A 25753-nucleotide genomic window follows, 5' to 3' on the forward strand; every position below is an offset into this window, starting at 1 on the left:
GGCCACGGGGCTATGGTGCTCAGACCTGGGCCAGCGGGCCAGTGGGGGACCCTTCCCAAGGGGCTGGAATTCTCCAGGGAATATAACAAAAAGCCCCTTAATCCTTAAAGTGCTCTAAAGGACTCTATTGAAAGGCGCCTACTGAAAGAGTGCAGTCAGGTGCTCTGCCCCACGCTGGGGGCAGCAGACAGCTGCCACTGCAGGCTCCAGCGTCCCTCGAGACTCCCGGCCGAGGAGGATTCCTGCCTGTGCTGCAAAGCCCCACCAGCACAAGGACAGAAGAGAGCTGAGCTTCACCATATGGGGCTCAGGAGCCTCCTGGGAATGCCGGCGGGAGGGGGAATGGCAGGTCCCTAAGCCCTGTGCAAATGTGAAGGAGGGAAGAGGTTTAAAGTGAAGGAACAGCACCAGCTGTCGCCAAAACAACACTAATTACAGGGGCTGTGCCGCCTGCACCAGGCCGGGCTCTGCAAGCAAAGATCCTCCCAGGGGCCCGGCAGTCACCCAGCCGCCTGTGCTTTGCTGCCTTGTGGATGGGCTGCAGGCCTGTCACCCAACTGGGCAGGGAAGCCCAGGCCCAGAAAGCAGCTTCCACAGGTCCTGCTTACTGAGACGTCCCCATCACAGGGTCAGTTGCCTGGGCTGCGGGCCAGGGCCAGGAGACACTGGAATGTGGACAGGACTAGAGAAGCTCCTTCTCTGGAGTTTTGTTTTTTTTTTTTAATTTTTGGCTGCATTGGGTCTTCGTTGCTGCTCGCGGGCTTTCTCTAGTTGCAGCGAGCAGGGGTTACTCTTCATTGCAGTGGGCGGGCTTCTCATTGCGGTGTCCTCTTGTTGCAGAGCACGGGCTCTAGGCGTGCAGGCTTCAGTAGTTGTGGCTCGCGGGCTCAGTAGTTGTGGCTCACGGGCTCTAGAGTGCAGGCTCAGTAGTTGTGGCTCGCGGGCTCTAGAGTGCAGGCTCAGTAGTTGTGGAACGCGGGCTTAGCTGCTCCGTGGCATGTGGGATCTTCCCAGACCAGGGCTCGAACCCATGTCCCCTGTGTTGGCAGGAGGATTCTTAACCACTGCACCACCAGGGAAGCCCTCTGGAGCTTTTAAAGACCTAAGTATCTGGAATAGCAACAGTAAAATAGGAAAAAATTGATGTCCTTGTCCCTTGAAGCTGGGGAAGGGGCAGAGTCAAGTGGAGAGACCAGAAATGCCAGTTCTCAGGGGCTCCTCACTCGCAGCTCACAGCTCATCACGGCAAGGAGCTCAAGTTCACCATCACTGACGGGGCGTGGGGGCGGGGGGTGGGCCCTGGACGTCCTCCTGCCCAAGGCATTTCTGCTGAGACCCTGGGGTGGACTGAAAAAGGCCCACACTCAGGAAGCCAAGGAGGTAGGAAGCGCCCGGGTCCAGACCCGGGTTTTGTCCCTGTTCTGTGGCTTCCTAGCCATGGGGCTGGTGCCAAGCCGCTTCACTCCCCTAAATTAGGTGTAAGCGGTACCCATCCTCGCTACTGCATCAAAACGTGTGCGGATCCACGAGAAATGCATGCGATGGTATTTCTAAGACTATCAAATGCTAAACAAATGGAAGGTGGCATTATGACTAGCGGGGCGTCATTATAAAGCGGGGGCATTTTGCTTCTCTCTCATGACAACATGCAAATTAGAAGCAAAAACAGACACATGCCTTGTTTTTCAAGCCCTTCACCCACACACTCTAAAACAGGACTGGATGGGGCAGCCTCAGGAACATAGGATGGGGCTCCTGAACCGGAGGGGAAAGGGAAAGGGAGAAAGGAGTAAACAAAACCAGCGAGACTAGGGAAGAAGTAAGAAGGTTAGAACCCAGATTCTGGCCTCCTGGAAACGAGCCCCGCGTCCCTGGGAAAGAGGCCGAGATGAAAGAGAGGCGCAGCTGGGGGAAAACAGGCCGTGAGAACAGGATGCGATTGTTCACCAGGACAGGCTGAGCAGCCACCCCGGCTTTGTGCGTTGATGTAATTAAGGCCCGGTAGGTGGGGGCCGAGGTTTGGAATCCTTTAGCTCCTCGCTATTCTCCCGGGACAGCTGAGCCCGAACTTGGGGCTGGAACTGGGGGTGGCTCAGCTAAAAGGGGACAGCGGCCCAGGCGGCCAGAGGCAAAGCCCTCATTCCTGCCTGAGAGGCACTTCCTTCTCCCCAGTACTTTCCCCGGGAGTTCCCTGAAGGCCGGCCTCTGCCCTGACCCCAGTTAACACTCCCACTAATTGCTGGGGCTGCAAGAGCCCAAAAGCCCAGGGAGCAAAAGAGCCTGAGTTAATTAAGGAGAGAAAAAAAGTCTGCTTCTCTGTTCTTCCTTCCCCTCCTCCCTGCTCCTCTGGGTCGGGCGTCTAGTTTCAGGGAAGCTCCAGAGGCAGGGATCTTCAGCCTGGAGCCAAAACCAACAATGGCACATGGAAATTACTGAACGGGAGCAGCTGGGCCGCGAGGGCTTCTAGAAGCCTTGCTCCAAAGCTGTCCAACTTTCCAAATTTCCCAGAGGTATGTCAGGGGGCCACTCCACACCCATCCAAAGGAAAGCCTCATGGTCTCAGTCCAAATACTGTTTGCTCTCAAATCAGCACAGCACAAGTTCTTGCTACCAAGGTGGGATTCCTCCAGAGGGCAATGGGCATTCTGTAAGCTAAACAGTAATAATGCAACATAGGCATTTGACAGATATTACCTCATCTAATTTCACAACTACCCTATGAGGTAAGTACTATCCTTGTCCCGACTTCATAGATGGGGAAACTGAGGCTTAGAGGAGATAATTAATGTACCCAAGTTCAACAAGCCAGCAAGCAGCAGAGGAACGATTCAGACCCCTGCACTCTGACTCCACAACCTGCCACTTGGATATTCTAGTACACTAGTAACAAGCCTTGTGGAGCTTCTTAGCCAAGGGTCCTTGAGGTTTCGATGAGGTCCAGGGATCTCCCCCCAACGACATCAAATGCACAATTGAATGTGTTTGGGTGTGCATACACTCTTCAGGGTGAAGGAGGGTGTCGAAGTTCTCTTTAGATTATCAGAGGGGTCTGGAACCCAAAAAGAGGTTAACAAACATGGACCAGTGAGGTGACACCCCAATCCATGCCTGCTAAGTTGACTCCAGAACACAGATCTTCTAACTTGAGTCCTCTACTCTTTCACTTCATCTCCTCGTTCTGATGAAACATCCAAGCGGGAAGCTGAATTTCTCCGCAAAGAGATGATGCACTGGCCGTTTAGAATTAGGCAACTTAGCACTGAAAATCCACCACCCGGCGGGTGAAAGGGATTTCCTATCCACTGCTTCTTACTTCTTTCCACCGCTGCAAAACAAGTTCCAACATTGTCCCAATCCTGATCCTTGGTTTTGCTTGGATTCACACAGAGGAAAATACATTACCTGCAGCCCTAAACTATCAGAAATTCACAGGGGGAAGAAAGTTTCTGTTCCAAACGAATTTTCTACACTTTTAAAGACAGCTGTCTATCTAAAAGCAATGGTATTCCCTTAACTGCAGCCACTGTCCTCATTTTCAGATGCTCCAAGACAGCAAACAGTAACAGTGCTGCTGCTGCCCACAACTGACAGCCAGTATTATCGAGCACGCATTCTGCGCTCCACCCACGCTTACCTCATTTAACCCTAACTCCAACCCTAGGAGGCAGAGGCGTTATTATCTCTGACTTACAGATGACAATATTAAGACTCAGAGAGGCTAAACAGCTGCCCAAGAACACACAGCAAGTTAAGTGACAGAACCAGGGTTCAAACCCAAGTCTATCTGACCCCAAGATGGGGCCCTAGACCAGGGCCACTTAAAGCAGGTCTGCAGACCATTCAGAAACTGTTAGTCGTGTATCCTTGGCAAGATAAGCACAGGAAAAGAGAGTAAGTAAGGGTTTAGAGATGTTTCTAGCAATTTGATATTGCTACCACATTCAAACATGCGACGGGAGACTTGCCTCTTTGAATAGGGAAAGCATATAGACCAGTTAAGACTTGTGCAGAGGGTCATGCTCGTCGGGCCACATATCCGTCCCCAGAAGAATGAAATAAACCACCCATCCTTCACCTCAGAGTTTGAGAAGCACTGCCCTAAAGCGCTCTGCAAGGACGGGCACCTACGCCCCTCAAATGAGGCCACCCCCGCAGTTGCCCCCCTCAGCGAGCAGTCTTCTAGCAAGGCATTCCTCAGGCTTTTACGTGCCCGCAAACCACCTGGGCCTCTTGTTAAAATGCAGACTGACTTGGGCAGCCCGAGGTGGGGCCCAAGACTCTCCATTTCTCACCAGGTGGCGTGGGTGCTGCTGGTCTGGGGACCCGACTTGAGGAACAAGTTTCTAACGGCACATCACACAGGGGCAGATAAGGCTGGTTCCAGAAACTCCACTGGACAAAGCCAGCCAGAGCCCAGCAAAGGGCCCGAGAACAGGCTCTCCCCCCGGGACTGGCTGTGAGGGGGCAGAAGGCCCTGCATGGGACCGGGTTCCTATCACAGGCAGCCCTAGCAACACACCTTTCCCACCCCAACCTGAGCCTGGGACACCAGGGGCCCTTTTTTCCTGAGTTGCAGAAAAACTGCCTTAAGGGCAGAGAAGAGCGGCTCTGAGGCATTTGCTACCTATAACCAGACCCGAGAAGAGGAGGTATTCTGATTAAACTGTGCCTCCTGCCTCAGCTCTGCTCCTGCCACCCTGCAGCTGGATCTCAGCCAGTGATGCCCAGGGAGGACTACCACACACGTGCTTGGGTCATCCCAGGAGGGCAGAAATGGCTCCTCAGTGGCCACTCCTGTGGCCAGAAAGGGCCACGAGCAGGGAAACTCCAAGGGGAAATGGTTCCCACTTCCTTCAGGTTACCTGTCTTATTCCCTGGAAGTTCTTGACCGTAGAGACTTTCCTCCTTATTACCAGTCTGTCTCTCCTAATTTAACTTATGGCCCAAGGACTGAAGGACTATGTACTTATTAAAGGGGCAATTCACAGTAAAAGGCTCAGATCTCCCACTCATTCAGGGATTCACTGTTTCATTCAAAACTATTTATGGGGTAACTGCCATGTGTCAGGTACCATGATGGACTCGAAAGACGAGGGACACTTCCTCACTCTTCTCTAAGAAGTAGGGAATAAATGACCGAAGGGGCCATGAAGCCAAGCCATTAACTAAGGCAAGGGGCACTGCATCTTCCTGGAGCCAGCAGGAAGGCGAGCTTCTGCACAGTAGCTTTCATATATGCACGGACTTAGGGAAAGTCAGTCCGAGGGTGGGGCTGGGCACTTGAGGCCGATGGTACCTGACAAGGGCTCCTTGACTTGACTCACAACAGGGCGCAGAAAGGCCTGAGGGTTACTGACACACACAGCAAACACAGAGGGGCTTGACGTCCAAACCAAAAGTGTCTGGACAAGACACAGACCCAACTCTGGCGAAAATCAGGCTGAAAAAATCAACTCCGGATCTCAGCTGACTCTCATGAAACCACGAGGCTCTTTCTTCTTTGCGAAAGCAAACCACGTTCTCCTACCTCCAAACCCTGCCATGTGCTATTTCCCTACAAGATGCTCTCACCAATGTCAGTAGCACTACCACCCCTAATTGTGATAGCCAAAAACGTCCCCAGACACTGCCAATGTCTCCCAGGGGACAAAATCATCCCCATTTGCAAACACTGCACTGGAGGGATGGCCAGAAACCCTGGCTGTGCATGAGAAACACCTGGGGAGCTTCTAAAACTCACCCATGCCTGGGTCCCACCCCACACACATTCTGATTCTGGTCTAAGATTCTATACGTAAACAAGAATGTCTGTCACTTTACAGGCCCTTAATGTTGCTTTAATGTGCTGGTTGACTCATCCATTAGACTGACTCTCTCCAGAAGCATGAACTACATCTCTTATTTCCCTCTCTCCACAAAGCTCCAGACAGTGCTCCATGCAGTGCCTATTTTATGCTAATCAGAAGAGTCTGGAAAGTTCTTGAGCCCTCTCCACCCCCACTTCAAATGAAGAAGCCACTTCAAATGGCACCATCTCCCCCAGATGACAAGAAGAATCTACAACCTCCAAACCTCAAAAGCAGGAGGGGACAGAGGAGATGGGGGCCGATGAGAATGCAGCCACCTGACTTGGGTCTCAGTGTCCAACCTCTGAATGAGTCCCCCTTCATGCTCTCCTGTGGGTGTGAGGACCATTTGCTAAATGGCCAAGACACCCACCTATGTATACTCAAGTTTATTGACCCCCCACTTTTCTTGACCAGAATGGGGGCAGCAGCAGCAGTAGAAACTCCAGTCTACCTGATTGAACGCTGTTTTCCTCAGGCTGATGGTGAGCTGAAAATAAATGCAGGCCCAGAATCAGCTCCTTTCTGAGCTGGAAAGGTTAGGATCTTTCCCAACACCTCGCTCAAGGATCCCCAGGGGGATCTGGAGAGCTGATTGACAGAGGCCTGGCCAGTGTTAACAGTTAACTGATGTAGTCAAGTTCATGTCCTGCCTCCCCATCTCCCCACACCTGAGGCTGCCCCTGCTGGCCACCCCTTCGGACAAGGCCAAAGAGGGATGGAGTGTCAAGGGAGAAGATCTGGCTATTAACCCCTAGCCGCCCTAAGTGGAAATGCATTCATCATTCACACAGTCGTTAACAAATGTACAGAGACTACCTGAAAAGTGATACACGTGCTTAGAGAGCAGACATGCCATTCTTCCCAATTTTTATACTTGAGTTAAAGACAAAACGAAGGGAGGGAAATCCAGCGGCCAAGCTCCCCCAAAGACAGCAAAGGCTATTCAAGCTCCCAAGATCAGCTTTCTCACTAAATTTCACTGGCTAATACATAAGAATGTAAATTGCCATTTGGTTACATTACACTGAACGAGTGACTTAGTATTTTCTCTGATATTTTCTCATTTGCTATTCATTGCCCAAAGGATGCGTGAGTCTTAAAGATCTGCTTCAGGTGGCCCTGGCTAGCTTGCTAAAATCCGTCTAGGGCAGGCGTCCGCAACCCCTGGGCCGCGGATCGGTAGCCATCCGCGCGGCCAGTTAGGCACCAGACAGTACAGCAGGAGGTGAGCTGCGGGCGAGTGAGCGGCGGGCGAGACAGCCGAGCTTCATCTGCGCCTCCCCATCGCACGCACAACCGCCTGAACCGTGCCCCAAACCCCCCAACCCTCTGTGGAAAAACTGCCTTCCGCGAAACCGGTCCCTGGTGCCAAAAAGGTTGGGGACCGCTGGTCTAGGACACCGAGGCCTTCCATTCTTGGAGGCCAGCAGGATAGGGATTTTTTTTTTTTCCAAGCTTCCTTCCCTCCCCTCAGTTACACACAGACACACACACCCTGTTGCCTGGAGACTGAACACATTCCTCATGCTTACGTTTCTTTTCATTCTCCAGAAGCAGGATCTGTGGAAACTGGGGCCTCCAGGAAACAAGCCTGGGGCGGGGGAGGAGGGGACCCGGAGTGACACTTCCTCACCAACAGGCCACCCCCTCCCCGCTGCCCCCCTTTCCTCCCCGGGTCTGAAAAGCCCGCTGGCTGCAACTGAAGGGCTCCCACAGGGAACAAGGCCCCCTTTGAAAGTCCGTGTTGACCGCAGCCCGGCCGGGGTTGCCATGGCCACGGTCCTCCCGGCAGCCCGGAGCCGGCGCAGCGCCGGGACACCCGTCCTGACCCCCTCCCCGGGGCCCCGCGGGCCCCCGACACCCCTCTCCTGCACCCCGCAGCTGCTGGAAGCGCCGATTTTCCTCAAATCAGAAAACATCCTCCTAAAGGGGACGAAAGAGGATTAAGGCTCCCCCCGGAGCAGGCCGGAGGCGCCTCCCTCCGGGCCCTGCCTCCCCGCCCGGCCGTCCGCTCACGGGGACAAGGACCCGCACGACCTCTTTCTGTCATTCATTCTCGCAGTGCCCAGGGCCCAGCGGCCAGGGAGGTCGGGAGGGGCCGGCTTGGGCTCGGCCTCGGCCTGAAGCCGCGGGCCGCCGGGACCCCGGGCCTGACGGCGGCAGCCGGGCAGCTCCAGCCTCGCCAGGCCCACGTTCCTCCCGGTCCCTCCCCCCCGCCCCACCCCCGCCCCCCGCCCCGCTCCGAGAAGCCAGAGGGAGCTGGGCCTCTGAATAATTCAGCCCTCAAATTGCTCTGTGGTCGGAAGGGTTTCTTCATTTATTTTTTAACTCTCCAGGAGCTGCAGTTTCACCACGGGAAGCACTTTAATCCCAAACGTGGATCTGGTTTGAGACCCGGGGCCTCCCAGGACTGCAGGGAAGGGGGTCACTGAACTTCCAGAATCCAGCCAACCGCCCACCCAGCGCCAGGGCTGGGAAGCGGCTGCAGGTCGGGAGGAGGGCGCAGGCCTCCAGGGAGGAACTGAATTACTAGAAAGCCCTGAGTATCAGCCCCCTAGGCTGCCTCTAGTGGGCCATGCCCAGCCCCCGCCCCCCAGCTTCCCACCCTCCCTCCCCACAGTCCTGATGTTCAGTCTGACTCAAGAGGCCTGGAGCACACAGTGTTACCACGCGGCCACAGGTCCCTGGCAGCCGGCAGCCTTGGCTTCCGTTAATCATGTTAGCTGATGTTTTACTGAGCCTTCATGTCATATAACCCTCACAATAACCTAATGAGGTAGGTACTATGAATATCCTCATTTCACAAGTGAGGAAACAGACTGGAGGAGGTTAGGAAATGTCCCCAGGTCATATAGCTAGCAAGTGAAGGAGGATTCACACCCAGCTGTCTCACTGCAGACGGCAAGCCTTAATGCCCATGTTACATGGCCCAAGCATACGCTGCACACAGCATCCTCAGAGAGCAGAACTCAGCCCGAAGAGGTGAAGAGCCTTGCTCGTAGTCACACAGCCCACTGGGGCTGTGTCGGACGAGGACCGAAATGCCATGATCTGGGCTAACATCCTTTCCACAATCACAGTGTCAACTACCGAGGCAGGTGAGAGCACACTCCAAGTATTCCCTCTTTTACAACGTTACGGTCTAACGGCCTATAATCGAAGCTTGACCCCTGGCAATGCCCCCACGCTAGTCCTGTCCACTCCCTCCAGTCTCTGCTCCATGACCTTCCAACAAACAGCTCACCTGCCTCCACCAAAACTTAAACCCTCTCCCACAGCATTATAATCTCTCCCATCCCCCTCCAGGGCAGTGCGATCTCCAAGACTCCTAACGAGAAACCCCACACCACCCTGCCAGCTCATATTTATGCAGCACTTTATAGTTCTCAAAGCGCTCTTACAGACATCATCCAATCAACTCGACAACCCTTGAACTAGGTAAGCACCAGCACCTTTCTGAGGACTGCCCCCACCCCCATCCACAGTGGACAGCCCCCAAGCCAGGTGCTACTATATGACCATGTGTTCCTGACCATCACTGCTTGGACCAGCAGGAGACAGCTGACACAAAGGAACAATCAGACTCTTTCCTCAGGAATTTGAATCAAGGTTCTGAGATACAATTCAGTCTGATAGTTACTGGAAGGAGGATGGGTATATTTGGGGGCTGAGGACCCATGACATCTGGCACACATCCACAGACGCAGTGGCATCCTCCAGTTCCAGGCACTTGGGAGGCCAGCCGTATTTCCTGCCCTTGATTCCTCCATTCCCCCGTGGCTTCAAATAGCTCAAGCTGGCTTCTGTTACTTGCAGTCAGTAGAGTCTGAACTAACAGATGGGTGGATAATTATCCTCCTTTTGCAGATGAGGAAAGAGGCTCACAAAGGTGGAGTGACCAAATGAATATCACATGACCCAAATGTAGTAAAGGAGAGGTTAAAATCCCTGCGAAGTGACTCTCCTTCAGTGCCATCTCTTGCCTCCTTCCCTGGATTAAAGAAAGTGGCAGGTGCTCCCTTCTTGTTAGTGTTTAAAAAAAAAAAATTATAACTGAGGATAAGTGATTAGGCTGGAGGCACTCCAGTGGTTTAAAGCCAGAGACAAGAAATACAAAATCCTCTCCTTTGAAACCATGAAGACAATCCTTTGCTCCTCTACATTTCCCAGCCTCCTTTGCAGTTAGGTTGGAGCCATGTGACCAGTTCTTGACAAATTAAATGCACACAGAAGTAACAGGTGTCAGTTCCTTGCTAAGGCAGTTAAAAGCCAGGGGCTGGGGAACTGTGATGGCCCCATATTCCAGATGGTGTGGCTACAGGTGGGGGAGGGCTGTCTAACCCACGTCAGACTTTCCATGAGCACAAATGAACCCTAGATGGTGTCAAGCCACTGGGATGTCAGGGTTTGATTATTACTGCAGCACAGTCTAGCTTCTCTCCTGGCTGAAACACACGAATCATTCAACCGGGGCCCTTCAGCACATTTCTCTGGTCTGCAGGACGCTGTATTTGTTTGTCTAACATTCATTTGTTCAACAAATATTTCTAGAACATCAAGACTAGATGCTGTAACGTGTCCATACAGCCAAGAGCACAGTAGTGAAAAAGACCCAATCCCTCTCCTCAAGATGCGCCCTATCTGGTGACCCACAGGCCCTACATTGGCACTAAAAGGAGCAGTCCTACAGGTGTGAAAGCAGGACCTCCCACCCAGCCACTGGCTAAACTGAGCCCAAGAAAAGGTAAGCTTCCAGGAGGCAAAGACAGCTTGTCCCAGCAACTCCGGGAAGGTAGCAGCCAAGACTGAGTTCGCACCGGGTTTTCATACCCTGGGCTGTACCAGCTCCCCTCCTGCCAGCCATGCGGCCACACACAAGTGCCTCCCTTGCCCTGGGCACAGAACAGAGGGGAGAGGGCATCCAGGAGGAGTCATCAAGAGAGCAGGTGGCTGGAAGAACACAGGAGCAGCAAAAGACACGGCTCATCTGCCCTCACCCTCTTCTGCAGCAAGAGTTATCTCCTCTGGGAATTACACTCCTGCTTAATTTATTTTAGCCCCCAAAGTCCCCAACAGCTGAGCTTTTTTCCCCTGACCCCATGTAGTTGAGGGCCAACCAGAGAAATCATCACTCTGTCTCTTTCTGCCAAAAGCTAGATGAGGAGACAAGTGAGGCAGGTAGGGCCACCACATAGAGTTGTACGGGCTGTTCACTGCACAAGGTGCCCCTCCAAAGGGGCAAATGGGGCTGGAATCCAACCTATGCTCTGCTTACCAAGCTGCATACCCTGGAGAAAGGGTCCCTTCTTCTAATTCACACAAAGGTGTCTGCTCTATGCCGCGGCCCCAGAAGCACTGGAGCAGGGGCTTCTCCACAAGGAGCGAAGAAGTTTGGTGATGGGTCCGTGGGAATGTACTGTACTAGCCTCTCTCAATTTGGAGTCTATCTGAAAATTTTTACAATAAAGTTTAAAAAAAAAAACCACATCCCACTCAGTAAGTGGCTGTATTACTTAGGCATGTTACCTTACCCCTTAGCCCTCAGCCTTGGTTCCCACACCTAAAAAGACAATAATCCCTGGCTCATAGTTTGGTACAGGACTAAATTAAAGGACTGAAGTGAAATGCTTGAAACAGTGAGTCCTCTTACACATGGGAGCTGTTAACAGTAGCTACTGCTGATGGCTGGGGCAAGAAGGAAAACGAGGCGAAATGGGGGCAGCGGGGCCCTGCAGAGAAAAGCAACCGCTCTGGGGAAAGTTCGCCATGAAGCCAGAGGGTGTCTGAAAACGGCCGCCGTATTACCATTCCTAAACTGGGCTTCCAGGGGGGCTGATCTGAGGGAGTTTTCTTGCAATACCTCCCTCCCAGGTGGACTTTGAATTCCTCTGGGGACTCCAGCCTCGGCTCACAATCCAAATGACAGTCCACAGAAAGGTCACAAAGAGTGGCTCAGAAAAGGATGCGCCCCCTAGCTTCCTCGCAAACTCAGAGACACACAGGGCGGCTTCTGGGTGAGGCGGGGCAGGCAGGGAGTACTCACACCTGGAAGGCTCCTATCTGAGTTCTAAAGAGAACAAGAGGGCCCCAAAGATGTCCCAGGGGAGTCAGGCGTTAGCACAGGGAGGGCCCCACCCCCTTCATGGGGTGGAGTCCAAGTGGCCATTCACGTCCCTAAAGGTCAAAAACTATGTTTGCAGTGTCTCTAGTTGTATGTGATGAATTTTTACATTATTATCTTCAAAATTATCACTGCTATGTATGAATTTCACCAGTGGTTTGCCATTTAAAAATGACACACACACCCCAATTTATTTCCCCTTAAGGCCTATTCCTTCCCCAGAGCCTCACAGGGATGGAGAGGGCTGGAGGTGGCAGTGGCACAAAGCTGGGAGCCCTTCCCAAATCCCCTGGGGGTATCTCACCCTTGGCTCGAGCCACCAAGACCCTCTGCGTTGGCCTGGCCTCTACCTTGGGATACCCAAACAGAAGCCCTCTGGTTTCAGTCAAATGCCACCTCACTCACTCGTGCTTTCTTTTCTTTCTTCTTTTCCAAGATGAAAGCTAATAGGATGATTCATTCTCTTAAGTCAACTCATGAGAAGAAAGGAAGTCACCCAGGTTCCCAATTCTCTCTCCTTTGAACACCAGCCACTCCATGGCTCACCCCCATATGCATTTCAGAGAGATGCAATAACAAAGAAGAATTTCCACTCAAAAGCCCATCCTTCACCTTGCCTTTCATGTGTCAAGAATTTGCTATCTGTATCCATAGCAGTTAGTTCTAAGTTTCTGAAGCTGTCACAGCTGAGGGCTGAGTTGGGATGTAAAGACAGGCTTCCAAATAAAATGATAGGAAAGTGATAGGAGATCCCTATCCAAATAAAGTGATAGGAGAGCAAAGAGACACATGGCCCTTAAATCCACAGCGCAGCCCCTCACCGCAGAGAGTAAAAATCCACCCAGAAAATGTCCTTCTCTGTCCCTGTCGGCTCTCTTCAGCTCTGTCCCAAACTTAGAAACAGCTGTTTCCCTATAACTCCAAAAAAAGCTCTCATATGCCCCATCTCCTCATTCTTTCCAACACTGTGATCTGTACACTTAATCTACCTCCAGGCTCAGCTTATCCCTCCCTCAGCTTGTCAAAGAAGAAGAGGAACAGTCAAGGAGTAAGAAGTACAACACGACAACAAAGCCCTCTTGGAAACACCATCTACAGACTCAGCAGCCCGGCTTTCTGAGTTCAGATCCCAGCTCCTCGGTTACCTAACTGTGTGACCTTGGGCACGTTGACTTAACCCTCTGAGCCTCCGTCTCCTCATACGGAAAGTGGTAAATAATACTATACTCATACGGGGCTGAGTAAATAAATATATACTCTTAAAATGCACAGGAAGGTGATTGGCATGCAATAAATACGTAATAAAAATGTTATCATTATTAGACCATCACAACCATCTAGTGCAACAGGGATTATTATTACCAGCTCTAGTTAACAGATGTGTTCAAAAGCCATTTGTTGCCGGGGTACAATAATAGATTAACCTCAAGAAAAGTACAAATTAAGAAATTAAGTGATCTGCTCAGAACAACACAGATGACACAGTCCATACATGGCAGAGCTCAGCCTGGATCTCTCATCTTGGACTCCAAATCACACACTCAGAAATTTCACACTTTAACACGCTCCCTTCCTCAGGCATGGAAATTTGAGAAGTCCCATGGATAAGCATCAAAAACAGACTTCAATTCTATAAGCCCCAGAGAGTGGCAGTATCTCAAGGGAATGTTGCAGGATTTGCCAAACAAAATTAATTTCCATTTGTTTTCATATTCCAAGAAAATATACCAAAACGGCCTTATACCACCTCACCAAAGGTGTCAAAAGACCCCTCAAGGCCAAGGATCACACCCACCTCAACAATAGTTCAGGCTCCCTCGAGAGGCTCCCAGGCTGTCAGCAATTTGCAAAAAAGGTCAGTGCAAATCATTTGGGAAGGCATTTGTGCAGGCCTGGCCTAAGACATGTAGACTTCCACCAAGCCCGTAGTTTTTAAAACCATGCACTGTCTTCACCCTGGATAAATAGCAGCGAGGCTACAGAAATATTTCCATCACACCCGAAAGCCTGCTTGCCACCACAACGCATTGAAATGGATGTTTCCAATTCGAGGAGAGCTCAACAAAAATATCGAGAAACACCCCAACCTTTCCAGCAGAGGTAACCATTCTGGCATTTAGGAAACCTCTGAACACGAGTAAAGGATGTTTGTGGACACAGATTATTTGGGAAACATATGCCCTCATGCCCAAAGTCTAACTATATCTAATACATGGATTGAGCCCATTTCTTCCAGCTCTATTATGAATGTTCATTCATTCGAAGATTTCTACACAAGTACTTTCATCAGTGCTCTTTGTGTATTTCAAGACTGTGATGAAATCATCTTATGGCCATGCTGGAGAGAACTAGGAGTAAAAAGAGTTTAGCACTGGAGCCCTGGCTCTACCACTAACTAGCCACGTGATTTCATGAAATGATGATAATAACAATAATAATAACAACAGCAGCAGCAGTAGCAGCAGCTAACGTTTATTGAGAACTCACGATTTGCCAAGCACGTGCTAAGGGCTTAATAAGTGATCCTCATTAGCAACCATTAGGGGATATTACTACTCCCATTGCATGGGTCAGGAAACTAAGACTCCGAGAGCTTGAGTAACTTGCCCCAAGAACACAGCAGCAACTAGCAAGGGTGGATTCAAACACAGGCAGTCTGACTTGCGGTTCTTAACTACATACCATAGTTCTTTTCAAGGTGCTTAATGACCCAGGACCACAAATCCCTCTATAGGAGCCGTCTGGATAATCTTCAAAATCCTTTCTGGCTTTGAAATTCAGTGATTCTTTTAGAAATAAAATGAATTTATGACTTCGAGGAATAAAATGCAATGATGCTCTAGCACTGCTAAGGTGGGATGAAACATCTGTGTCTGCCACACCCACATCCGGTCCCGGGAGGAAAAGTGCTGATTTTCTAGGATAATGATGCCCTGTGAAACCACCAGACTGGCCCCAAACCGTCTCAGGAAGAACGACAGCTTGAAGACAGCGTCTTAGAAGATGCTCCAACTTGCAAAGGTCTGCAAGTCTCAACTATCAGCTCTCAAACCTTCATTTGTCTCTTTTTTTTTTTAAGGAAACTCAAACACAAGAAGATGCAAGTTTTAAGGATACCGGTACAAGGTGGGTGTAGGCCTCGTGGCACACTTACACCTGGCTTTCCTCTCAGCTCTGCACCTGCTCGTGGAAAATCCACCTCATCCAGGTAATCTGTGTTTTACAGCTTCCCTACAACCTCCCAGCTCAGTAGTCCTGTAACTGTGCGGGGTTTTGCCCTGTGCACACCTGCTGCTATCTTCCTTCTTACGCTGCCTCCCAGCCCATAGATACACACATGCTCAATGGCCGCCTTCCCCGACTCCAGCTCTGATTCATCTTCCTCCTCTCCCTGCTCAGCCACAGGAGTTCCCTGCCCACCCACCTTGCCACTAGTGGCAGCCAATGGTGAGACTCTCCCAGCTCACTTCTCTCACTCGCCCTAGCTCCCCGCGCGTGCTCTCTCTCTCTCACTCAGCTCCTGGTACAGCCTGAAACCGAAACTAATCTCAGACCTGAACGAAGTGAAATAACGATTTCCTACGCCTGATCATCCTACACGACTACAAAGAATCTTCTCCGCAGAGCTCCAGATCTAGCGTGTTGGTCGCCGGGAAAAACAGAGTTCTGCAGGTGCCTGCTAAAACCCGATGCTTCCTTAATGAACAGGCAGGAGGAAGGAAGAGATCCTCCACAGGGTTTTCTGCTGCTGCTGCTTTTCTTTAATTTGCACAAGTTAATTTAAATTCACCCCAGCAAGTAAAGTTCACCACCCAGTATTTTAAATTCCTTTTCCAGCATCGGTTCGTGTTTGGCTCATTCTTAAGCAGATTCTCTTCTGAGAGCAAGCCTTGCTCCCTTTGGAGATCTCTGCAGCCATCTTGCTTGCTACGCAGCTTAGATGGCTAGACCACATGCTTTTCCTAAATTCGAAAAATGCAGCCTTTACTTTCACGCTGGGAACAAAAACAACAACTACAACAAACGAACAAAGAGAGCAAGTCATCATAAATGAACATAAGGTCTGCCCTTGAAACCCTTTCAAAGAATTATACATTCTGAGAAAAATCCCAAACTGTTCTGTTCATCATTCTTGCCCCCAGCATGCTTTTGGACGCCTTCCTCTGTTGCTGGGGGCATCGTGTAATGATTCAGTTGTCGGCTTGGGCAAAACAGAATTGAAATGGTAAATGTACTGGCCCAACAAGTGTTTGGTAAAAGAGTAATAACTTGTGGATCGTCTGCTATTCACTCTTCATTCAACAAAGTTTACTGAAGGCCCTGTAGGTATGCCTGAAGCTCATCTAGGTGCTGGGCCAGAAGGGTGAATAAGATGACCGCTGGCTCCGACTGGGCCATTCTCAGAAACATCTCCTGATTAGGAGCTGAAGCTTTTCTCTAGTGCCAGCGGACAGACAAGCGGTCAACTACTTGCAGGTCTCCTGCAGCCCTCTTCACGAGGCGTGGACTCCACCCAGTAGGGCTGCGGAGTGCCCCCAGAATGCATCCCCTCTGACAGGGATTGACACAGGGCAGCACACGGCTGCTGGGCAGATGTGGTTTGTGTCTTGGCTCATTAACTAATGAATGAGCCACTTACGGTGATGGGCACTCTTCAGCCACTTCAATGGTAAAAGGAGGGGTTAGGCCAGATGTGAGCAACATTCTAGCTCAAAAATTCCAGATCCTTTTCCCCTCCCGTTGCTGAGCTGACACAGATCTCGAGGGGCCTCTACTTCATCTTCCTGTCTCCAGATGAAACCTCTTAAACCACAAAGACAAATGGAACTTGTTCCCATTTCTAAAGACCTTCGGGGATGGCGGTTCCCCTCCGCTCCTGTGTCACTTGTTCTCACATCTCACATCCTATCTGCAACACTGTCCTCAGACCTTACTCGAGTCCCTCCTCTGCAGTTTACATTCATTTGCCTCTGGTTCTGCTTCTAAGTACGGAGAGACAAGAGTGAATCACTGTGTTCTGAGCAACAACTCTTACAAGATTTTTATTTCTTCTTCAGCATGTTCACTGCAGGCAGTATAGGAGGTGACTTTAAAAACCACAAAAGCATCAAGGTAGCCAAATAAGGCAAGGGCGTTGCAGGATCCAGAAAATTCGACCCTCGGTTCTACTCAGAATTCACAGAGTGGGAGAGCAATACACTCTGTGGTCAGATCGAAAGCCCATGGGAGGCTTCCCTGGTGGTGCAGTGGTTGAGAATCTGCCTGCCGATGCAGGGGACACGGGTTCGTGCCCCCGTCCGGGAAGATCCCACATGCTGCGGAGCGGCTGGGCCCGTGAGCCATGGCCGCTGAGCCTGCGTGTCCGGAGCCTGTGCTCCGCAACGGGAGAGGCCACAGCAGTGAGAGGCCCGCGTACCGCAAAAAAAAAAAAAAAAAAAAAAAAAGCCCATGGGGCAGCAGCCACCTTTACCCTCACTCAGCTCAAGTGCCCCCTCCTGCAGGAAGCCCTTCCTGTCCCAGCTCCTCTTCTGGCTGGAAAAGCATCCCCTTCTTCAGCGCTTCACCTCAGTGCAGCATTTGCCATGGCAGCTACAGTTCTAGGCTGACATGTTTATCCCCCCAACTAGACTATAGCCATCTCCCAGACAGGGGTCATGTCTTAGTGACCTTTGTACTCAGGGTCAGGCCCCAGGAGAGTGTCTGGCACTGAGCCAGTGGTTCTCAGTAGGCTGCGCTAGGCTGAACCCTCCAGGCACGTCCCAATGATGCTTGAATGTTGCATTATCAGCCCTTCACCCTGAGCACGTAACCCCTCCAATCCCCCCACCCAGCATCCCCGCCTCCCAGCCCTTGGCTCAGTAGGGGTCTCTCTGAGAATTTCCCTAACGATGTAAGCTCTATAGCCAGGCCTCTTGGGTTCAAATCCTGGCTCTGCCAGTCTCTAGCCATGTCACCTTGGTCAAGTTACTTAACCCCTTTATAGCTCCGTTTCTTCACTGAAAAATAGATATAATATCTCATAGGACCTTGTGAGGATGAAAGGAGCTGATCCACGAGAAGCACTTGGAACAGGGTCTGACCCACAGCAAGTGCTCAGTGAGAGCTGGAATTATTATTTACCAAGCCTATTGCTTCACAGAACCCCTGACCTGCCCCTGGCAGCTTCCACTCCTGACTGACATTGGGCCTGCCCTCCCCCCACTAGACCCCCTTCCTCCAGGACCAATATTAGCATTAACATAGAAAACCATTCAACCCTTTTTACTGATTATCATCCTCCCCCCACCCCACCCCCACCAGCTTAGAGGGCAAATCCTCCAAAGAGAAGGGAGAAGAGTTGGTTCCACAGCAGGGCTACGAACGCCGGGTCATTCTGCCCCCAACTATGTTTCTCTGTCATCTCTTGACATTTCAGCTCGTCATCTCCCCTCTGCTCAAAATTTAAGCCTCATCCTATCCCATCCCACCCCTCCAAAAGCCAGCCTCAGCCTCTAGTTTTTACCAAAGATCTTCCTTAGCAATAAGAAGCCTCAGAACATTAGCACCCAAGTGAAGAAATAATAATAATAGTACCTTCTGTCTGGCATAGATCTCCTTTCATTTTTTCTAAAGCTGAGAAACTGAAGCATCTACAAAGTCATAGAGTAAGATGGAGAGCTGGAATTGCAACTGGGAATATGTATGTACTTCAGATCCTGCATTCTAAACCACTAAGCTATTATGGAAATGGGCACAGAGTGGCCAGATTGCCTCCTGCGGGTGGAGGTTAGAGGGATTTGGAAAGTTTTCATCCCACCAATCATTCCTCAGTGCATTTCACATTTTATGAAAAGGGAGTTTATGTTGACAGGCATTGTTACTCTATTTATTATTTATGACCTGTTTTAAAGATAAGAGCCATAGCTGCATTATTAGGAGTCCATTATATTACTCTGACACATCAGAGATGCCTACTGGGAGGTTAAAAGCAGAGAGCATCAGAGAAGAACTGAGTGAGCCGACATAACCAGCATTCTAAACTCACCAACCTGTGGCAGCCGGTGTAGCGGCCGACAGACAAGTCCTGGCCACCGATGAATGCGAATCTCTAGTCACCACAACGGGACCCTTACATCCCACCAACACAACTTCCAAGTTCCAAGTCAGGGACCACTGGACCACAGTGTCTCCAAAGCCCTTTATGGTTCTCACTTCCTGTAAGTCTAAGAGCCAACAAAACGGAGACATCACCTCCTCCAGGCCACCTTGTATAGTCAGAGGTGATCCCTGTCTGACTCCCAGCTTCTTGCCCCCCAAGGCTCCAGAATACACCTGCCTATGTTGCTTATTGCCAGGATCGGGGAAATCCATAAGGGCAAAGTAAATGTAGGAAGCTCTGAAGGAACAGACTAGTCTGAGTGCTACCACATGCTCAACACTGCTTGCTAGGCAAAGAAAAGTCTCCATGGACTACCATTGTCTGGGGGCACCTGAACCTAAGAAGGGCTTCTCAGTACCAAGCAGAGAAGTCACAGACAGCAGACCCTACTAAAGCCTCTTCCAGATCCCCAAGTATAAATGCCACCAACACCTGAGCAGCAGCCCAGGGCCCAGTGAGCTTTGGCTAAGAAAGAAAAGGCAGGCCAGGTCTCCTTGGGGGTGCACTGGGGATGGTGACAGCCATTCCCTCTGGCCCCGACTTGCCTAGTCCAGAAGGATCTAAGGAACCTAAAATACCTCGATCCTGGCCTTGAACAACTCTGCCCAAAGCCCTCCTCAAAAGGAGGACTGTCTTTCATGCTTACACTCTCCACTGAAGCACCTTCTCCCACCTCAACCCCGTGGCCCCAAGAATGAGCTGGGGCTATTAAAGTACCTCGCTCCTATTCTGTTGAAACACCAGAATATCCATCCCTCACCCTGTCCCTGTATTTACCTCTAATTCAACAGTTCTGTGGCCCTGGCCCAGTTAGTGCCCAGAGCCTTCTCACCACATAGACAGCAAAATCAGCCCCTGGAGAAGGGCCACCACATCAGCCCCCATCCTCTGGCTAGCTGTAGGGAGCTGGGATCTGGTCCAGGGTTTCCAGGTCTCTATGGCCACGGCCCAAAGTCGCATCGGAAGGTCATGAGAAAAGCCCTCTTGAGAGGTCTGCTCTCCGCACCCTGGGACTATTCACTGACCCGACACAAAGGAGAGAACTGCTCTGAATGGCCTAGGCTGGACCAGACTCTAGATCAGGGGTCTCAACAGGGGCCCCAGTTCCAAGGGGCACAGTGACCTTCTGATACTACATACAAAATGTGTCCTCACACACATGCACGTGTCAGAGGGAGGGAGGGGGGAGTTAGAGTTGTCACCGGATTCTCAAAGGGACACATAACCCCAACTCTGGCCCCAAGTCCCTCCCCCCCGCCCCATCATATCATCATCCCTAGACCATCCTAGCTGCCCAAGGTCTCTCTCCTATTTAAGGATGTGCCCAGGCCCGAGTCCCCACTCCTGATCCCCTGTCTCCTGTCCTTCCAGCTGCAGAACGTGAGCTGGGGTGGGGTCCCTCACACACCCTCCAGCTTCCTGGTGACCTGAGCCAGGTTTCTCTCTCCAGCCCAGGGATGCCATCCTCCATTCAAACTGAGGTTCCAAAGGCCTCGACTGCCAACAACAGAGAGGGACCCATTTCACACTTGATCCCAAGGGGGCCAAATCTCATGGTGAGACAACTTCCTTCATGAGAGAATTCCTGGTGTCCCTCACCTCCTTCAGGCACACCTGGCCAGCTCCACCCAGGCTGTAAAGATGAGCATGCCTGGCAAAGAAAAGGAATGAGAGGCCCAAGCACCTCCCTGAGTCCCTTCTCCCGAGCAGGGCGGCTCAGGGTACTGCAGGGTAACTAACAGGAAGGCACCCTCCCCGTGCTCAGCGATGCTCCTGCCGGAGGGTCAGGTGGGGAGTGAGAAGGTCTTGTATCCTCTATCACCTCTAGGACAACTTAATAAATTCCCAGTCACCCTCCACTCTAACCACAAAAAGGAAAATCTAAAACCTCCCTCCGCTTAAATCAAATTCCTCTCCCGGAATTTCATTTCTTGGAACTAAAACTTCTTTTAACGGGAAAAGAAACGGGCAAGCCCGTGCTAGGTGTAAGACAACAATGCAACCAGAAAATGAAGAGGAAAGAAAGAATTAGCGCCGACACCAACCCCCTGGAGCTTAGAGCCCTGGGCACTTAGGGCCGGACGGGGTGGGGTGGGGGGGAAGCAGGGGCGGGGACAGTGCCTGGTGAACTTTCCCTGGCCGAGCCACGAGAGATGCAGCTCCCAGGGGACCGGGTGGAACCAGAAAAAGCTGAGCCGACCTGTGACATCCGCGGGGACAGGAAGCGAACCTCTCCTTTTCCTAAAAGGAGCTCTGGCCCCGGCAGGCGCCCCCCGCCCCGCCCCCCCGCCAGCCGTCGCCAAGCAGCCAGCGCCCCCCCCAACCCGGCCCGGGCCAAGCGGGGAGGGGCGCCCACACACACAAGGGGGAGCAGCCGGGGAAGGGGCTCCGGGCGGCGCCGGCTCGCCGAGGCCTCGCTCGCTTTCCCCGCGCTGCCCGCCCGCGACCACCCCTCTCCCCGCGCGACCCGCTCCCAGCCCCCAGGTGCCCGCTCGCCCCGCGCGCCCGCGGCCCGGGAGGAGGCGGCGGCTCGGGAAGGATGCGGGGCCGAACCGCCGCACGAGGCTGAGGCGGCGCGGGCTCCCGGCAGCAGCGGCGGCCGCCCAGGGAATCAAACTCGCGCCCGCCCGGCCCTCCCGGCGGCGCCTCGGAGACCGGGCCCGGGAAGGTGGGGCCTGGCCGGGTCGGGGCCGCGCGCGGGCCGGGCGGCGCCGGCGGGGAGCGAAGGGAGGTCTTACCGAGCAGCCGCGCGCGCGTCCGCTCCCCGCGGGCCGGAGAGGCCGGGGGCTGGGGGAGGGGCGCGATCCCGCGGCGGCGGCGGCGGCGGCGGCGGCGGCGGGCCGGGTGCGGCGGCGCGGCTGGGGCGCGGGAGGCGGGGAAAGCGAGGCGCGGCCGGCTTCCTAGCGGCGGGCGGCGCGAAATGCAGCTGTCCCTGCGCGGCCGCCGCGGGGCCACAAGTGGGGCTGCGCGGGGAGGAGCGGGACTGCGGGCCGAGCGCGGGCCGGGCAGCGGCCCCCAGACCCTCTCCGATGCAGACCCCTCGGAGGGAGGAGGGAAGCGGCATCGGGGTCCGCTAGTAACGCAGTCGCGGGGGCCGGGGGCTGCCAGGCCAAGACGAGGCGGATCCCCGCCGGACCCCCGCAGCAGCCGCGGGGACTCCCGGCTGGCGGGCCGGAGGGCGTGAGCGGGGAGTCTCGGTCCCGGGCAGAGTGGGTGCGGGGCGTCCTGCCCCACCCTGCTCGGGGAGCGACGCCGGGAGGGAGACCAGAGACCTCGGCTGGGGGCGGGGGAGACCTAAGAGCCGGACTGCCCGAGAGGGTGCAGAATGTGGACACGCATCTGGGACCTGGGACACCTGTGGTGGAGGGGAGGGAGGCCCCCCGGGAGTAAGGGCTCAGGAAAGTAAACAAAATAAAAGGCTGAGGTCAAAGGAGATGGTGGGGAGGAGGTCAAGAAATCAAAGTAGTACCCAATCACACCATCAGATGTCACCTGCCATCTCCCCATCTCCTCTCAAACATACCAGGTCACTTCAGGGGCGTCTGAGCCCTGAGATCTCCCACAGAAGAACTTGTTTAATAAATGGGAAATCAACTTTGGCTCTTCTTTTCCACATGGTTTAGTTTCAGACTCCAACTGGGGGGTGGGTAGGGTGGGGCAGGTGGTGGGTGACCTGCCAAGCATCCAGCTTTGAAGAGGACCTACCTAAGGAAGGGATCTGAGGCTGACAATGGCCAGAATGCAGGTCCAGCACTGCCCCCAGACAGCTTGCCAAGGCCTGCACCCTCCTCCTGGATAAGCGTGCCTTAGAGACCCACTTGCCCATCTGGGTACAGATCTTAGGGAACAGCTCCCTCCCCTCCTCCCCTGAGGGCTTGCAGTCCCCTAGCCAGCTGAGACAAATCAACGTGCTTAGCCACAGAGACATCTGAAGGTAAAAACCACAAACCAGAGTGCCCCAGACACCCGTGTGTTTCCATCATTTGCGTGTCGAGGGTAAGTTTCTTCAGCAGGTTGGGAACCTGGGAGAGGGAGAAACCTCAGAACCACACCCTCTGGGGAGGCCCAGCAGTAACTAGCGTGTGGAGTTGAGCTCCAGGGCCAGTTTCCCAACCCCCTCCCAGGGATCTCCTCTCTCCCACCCACCTGTCCCCAGGCCCCCTCACTTGGTGGTACATTCAGTTTTGGGGGCCCTTGAAACTCCAGGAGGTGGTCCCTAGACCCCAGGTTAAAGACCCTTAATCTGGAGGGACTGACCCATGCCTCCGTGCTGACTCCTGTCTCCTTTCCCAAAGTGGTAACCGAGAGCTCACTCACTAGATTATGTTACACTTGCCCACAGTGCAGTTCATGTCACTTTTCTGCTTACTTGCAAGATCCCTCTGCAGTTCCTCTCCCTGTCACCTTGGCATTTTGGAGCTGGGAAAATGCACCTGCAAACTTGGAGATTTTGCTGTTTACACTGGGAGGCCAGTGCTCACAAAATCTTTTCATGTATTACTCATATAGTCATCAAATGAAACCGATCACCGTAATGGACGCTCTTCCTTGAAGAACACTTCTTAGGCGTTGGTAACATACTCTTCCTCTCCGGGCTGTCTTCCTGGAAGCTTTTCCTCAGACTCCTTCCCTGCCTCTCACACCCCACTGGGTAACCTCGCTTGCTCCCACCACTGCATCTGAGCTGAATGTTCCCCAGGACCCCAGGCCAGCCCACCCTCCTGGGCTCCAGCCCATCACACCCAGCTGCCTGCAGAGGCTTTCCACCTGCAGGTCCCTTGGACACCCCAAATGCAAGGAGGCGAGAGGTCCAGAGCATTTCCTTCCCAAGCCCCCCCGACCCCAACCCTGGCTTCACAGCTGGAAACCTCAGTCCGAAGTGTCCCTTCCCCTGCAGTCTATTGGTTATGGAGGCCTGTTCCTTCCTCCTCACTCTCCCCATCCTTTGTTTCCCTGGCTTTACCCTGGTTTGGGCCCCTCTTGTCTCTGCTCATCTCAGAGCTTGAGATGTCCCTTTGCTTTCAGTTCTTTCTCTCCTCCCCCCACAGCCCGCCCCGCTTCATACCCACAAACACTACAGAATGTGCCCTGGTAAGACACCCGTACCCCAACCCTGCCCTACCCTCAGGCCATTGCCCTATTTCTCTCTTGCCCACTCATCAGGAGACTTAACATCCTCTCTCTGCTTCCTCAGTCCCCATTCAATCCTCGAAATCCAGCTTTCTTCCCCATCATAACCTTTCCATAGGAGGCACCAGCGGCTCCCAGTCATTTCAACCCACTGGCCTCCTCCCCACCTCACCCTTGGGCCCGCTTGTCACCTGGGATGCCGTTAACTCCTCCTTGAGGGGACTCTCACCCCCAAGGCCTCCTATCCTCTTGATTTTTCTACAGACGCCTTCATTTTTTTCTCCTTTTGGCCACGCCACACGGCTTGTGGGATTTTAGTTCCCTGACCAGGGATTGAACCCGGGCCCTCGGCAGTGAGAGCGCAGAATCCTAACCACTGGACCGCCAGGGAATTCCAACCAACTCCTTCATTACTTCAGCTCTGCCTGCCTCAGAGGCTTTGCCAGGGCACAGTCCTCTTCACTTTTCCATAAATCCTGCAATTCCCAGGGTGCTCTCACGGAGGGAAGAGAGCAGAGTGGGTACCAAGCCCTGACCGTGCCACCTGCTGCCGCATGACTCTGGGCAGGTTACTTAACTCCCTCTGTGCCTGTTTCCTGATTTGTATTTGGGGCTCACTACAGTGCCTACCTCAAAAGATTGTACTGAGAATTAAACAAATTCACACGTGAAGTGCCCAGAACAGTGCCTTGCACCTTAAATGTTCAATGAGTGCTGGTATTGGTATAATAAAGAGTGTGTTGATGGCCCATTCCTACACCTGCCCCCTCTCCTGAACTCCTGATTGGACAGGCTGCACCACAACTGCCTCACCTTCAGCATGGCTGGTCCGGAACCCTTCATCTCTGCATCTCCTGTGCCAGAATTCTCTGTCCTAGGAGAAGGCACATCCCATTCACTCAAGCCACCAACTTCACACACTGCCTTTCTCCTCTCCCACGTTCACACCCCTAAGTAAACTTGGGCTTACTACTTCCTGAATTTCTCTGGACTCTTTCCCCTCTGCATTCCCACTGCTCAGGCCACCAGGTCCCCTGCCTTTCAATCCGTCGTCCTCAATGCTTGCAATTATTTTCTAAAGCATAGACTGGTGATGTCTCTGCTTTGTTGAAAAGATGTGGGTGAGTCCCCAGGGCTGGGAGAATGAAATTTAAATGCCTTAGGGAGGCCCTTCCCCCAACAGGATGTTTCCCTTGGGGAGTTCCCCAGCCCAGGACAAATGGCAGGCCTGAATGGTGACAAGAGCGTGTGGCTGAGGTTTTGGAAGCAACCACATGGTCCCAGCCATCAGGGGACTCCCTCCCCTCCTCGAACCACCAAAGGTAGCTTAACAAGGCCCAAAGTGGGAAAGAAAGTGGGGTAAACAGCCAGATGATCTGCGTCATCCTATCCCTTTCTCCATCTTCACTGATTTGACTAAGAAACTCAGAGGAAACTTTTAAAGAATTGGTAATTTCACTTCGGGGTTTTGAAAGAACACATGGGTGAAACGTGGAAACAGTGGCCCCCCAAAAT

At 52.7% G+C, this 25753-nt stretch overlaps 1 protein-coding gene across 4 annotated transcripts in view; it reads right to left on the minus strand.

Annotated features, from left to right (window-relative positions):
- CUEDC1 (CUE domain containing 1) overlaps window positions 1-21992 on the minus strand; it is a 76650-nt gene extending 54658 nt beyond the window's left edge. For 3 of the 4 annotated variants that reach the window (XM_067716090.1, XM_067716086.1, XM_067716089.1), the window contains exon 1: window positions 21847-21992. The gene's annotated coding sequence lies outside the window, so the exon portion shown is untranslated. The remainder of the gene's footprint in view (window positions 1-21846) is intronic. The other variant, XM_067716087.1, reaches the window with a different exon arrangement.
- Between the last annotated feature and the right edge of the window lie 3761 nt (window positions 21993-25753).

The sequence above is a fragment of the Pseudorca crassidens genome, chromosome 19 (assembly GCF_039906515.1).
Source record: "Pseudorca crassidens isolate mPseCra1 chromosome 19, mPseCra1.hap1, whole genome shotgun sequence".
Taxonomy (NCBI): domain Eukaryota; kingdom Metazoa; phylum Chordata; class Mammalia; order Artiodactyla; family Delphinidae; genus Pseudorca; species Pseudorca crassidens.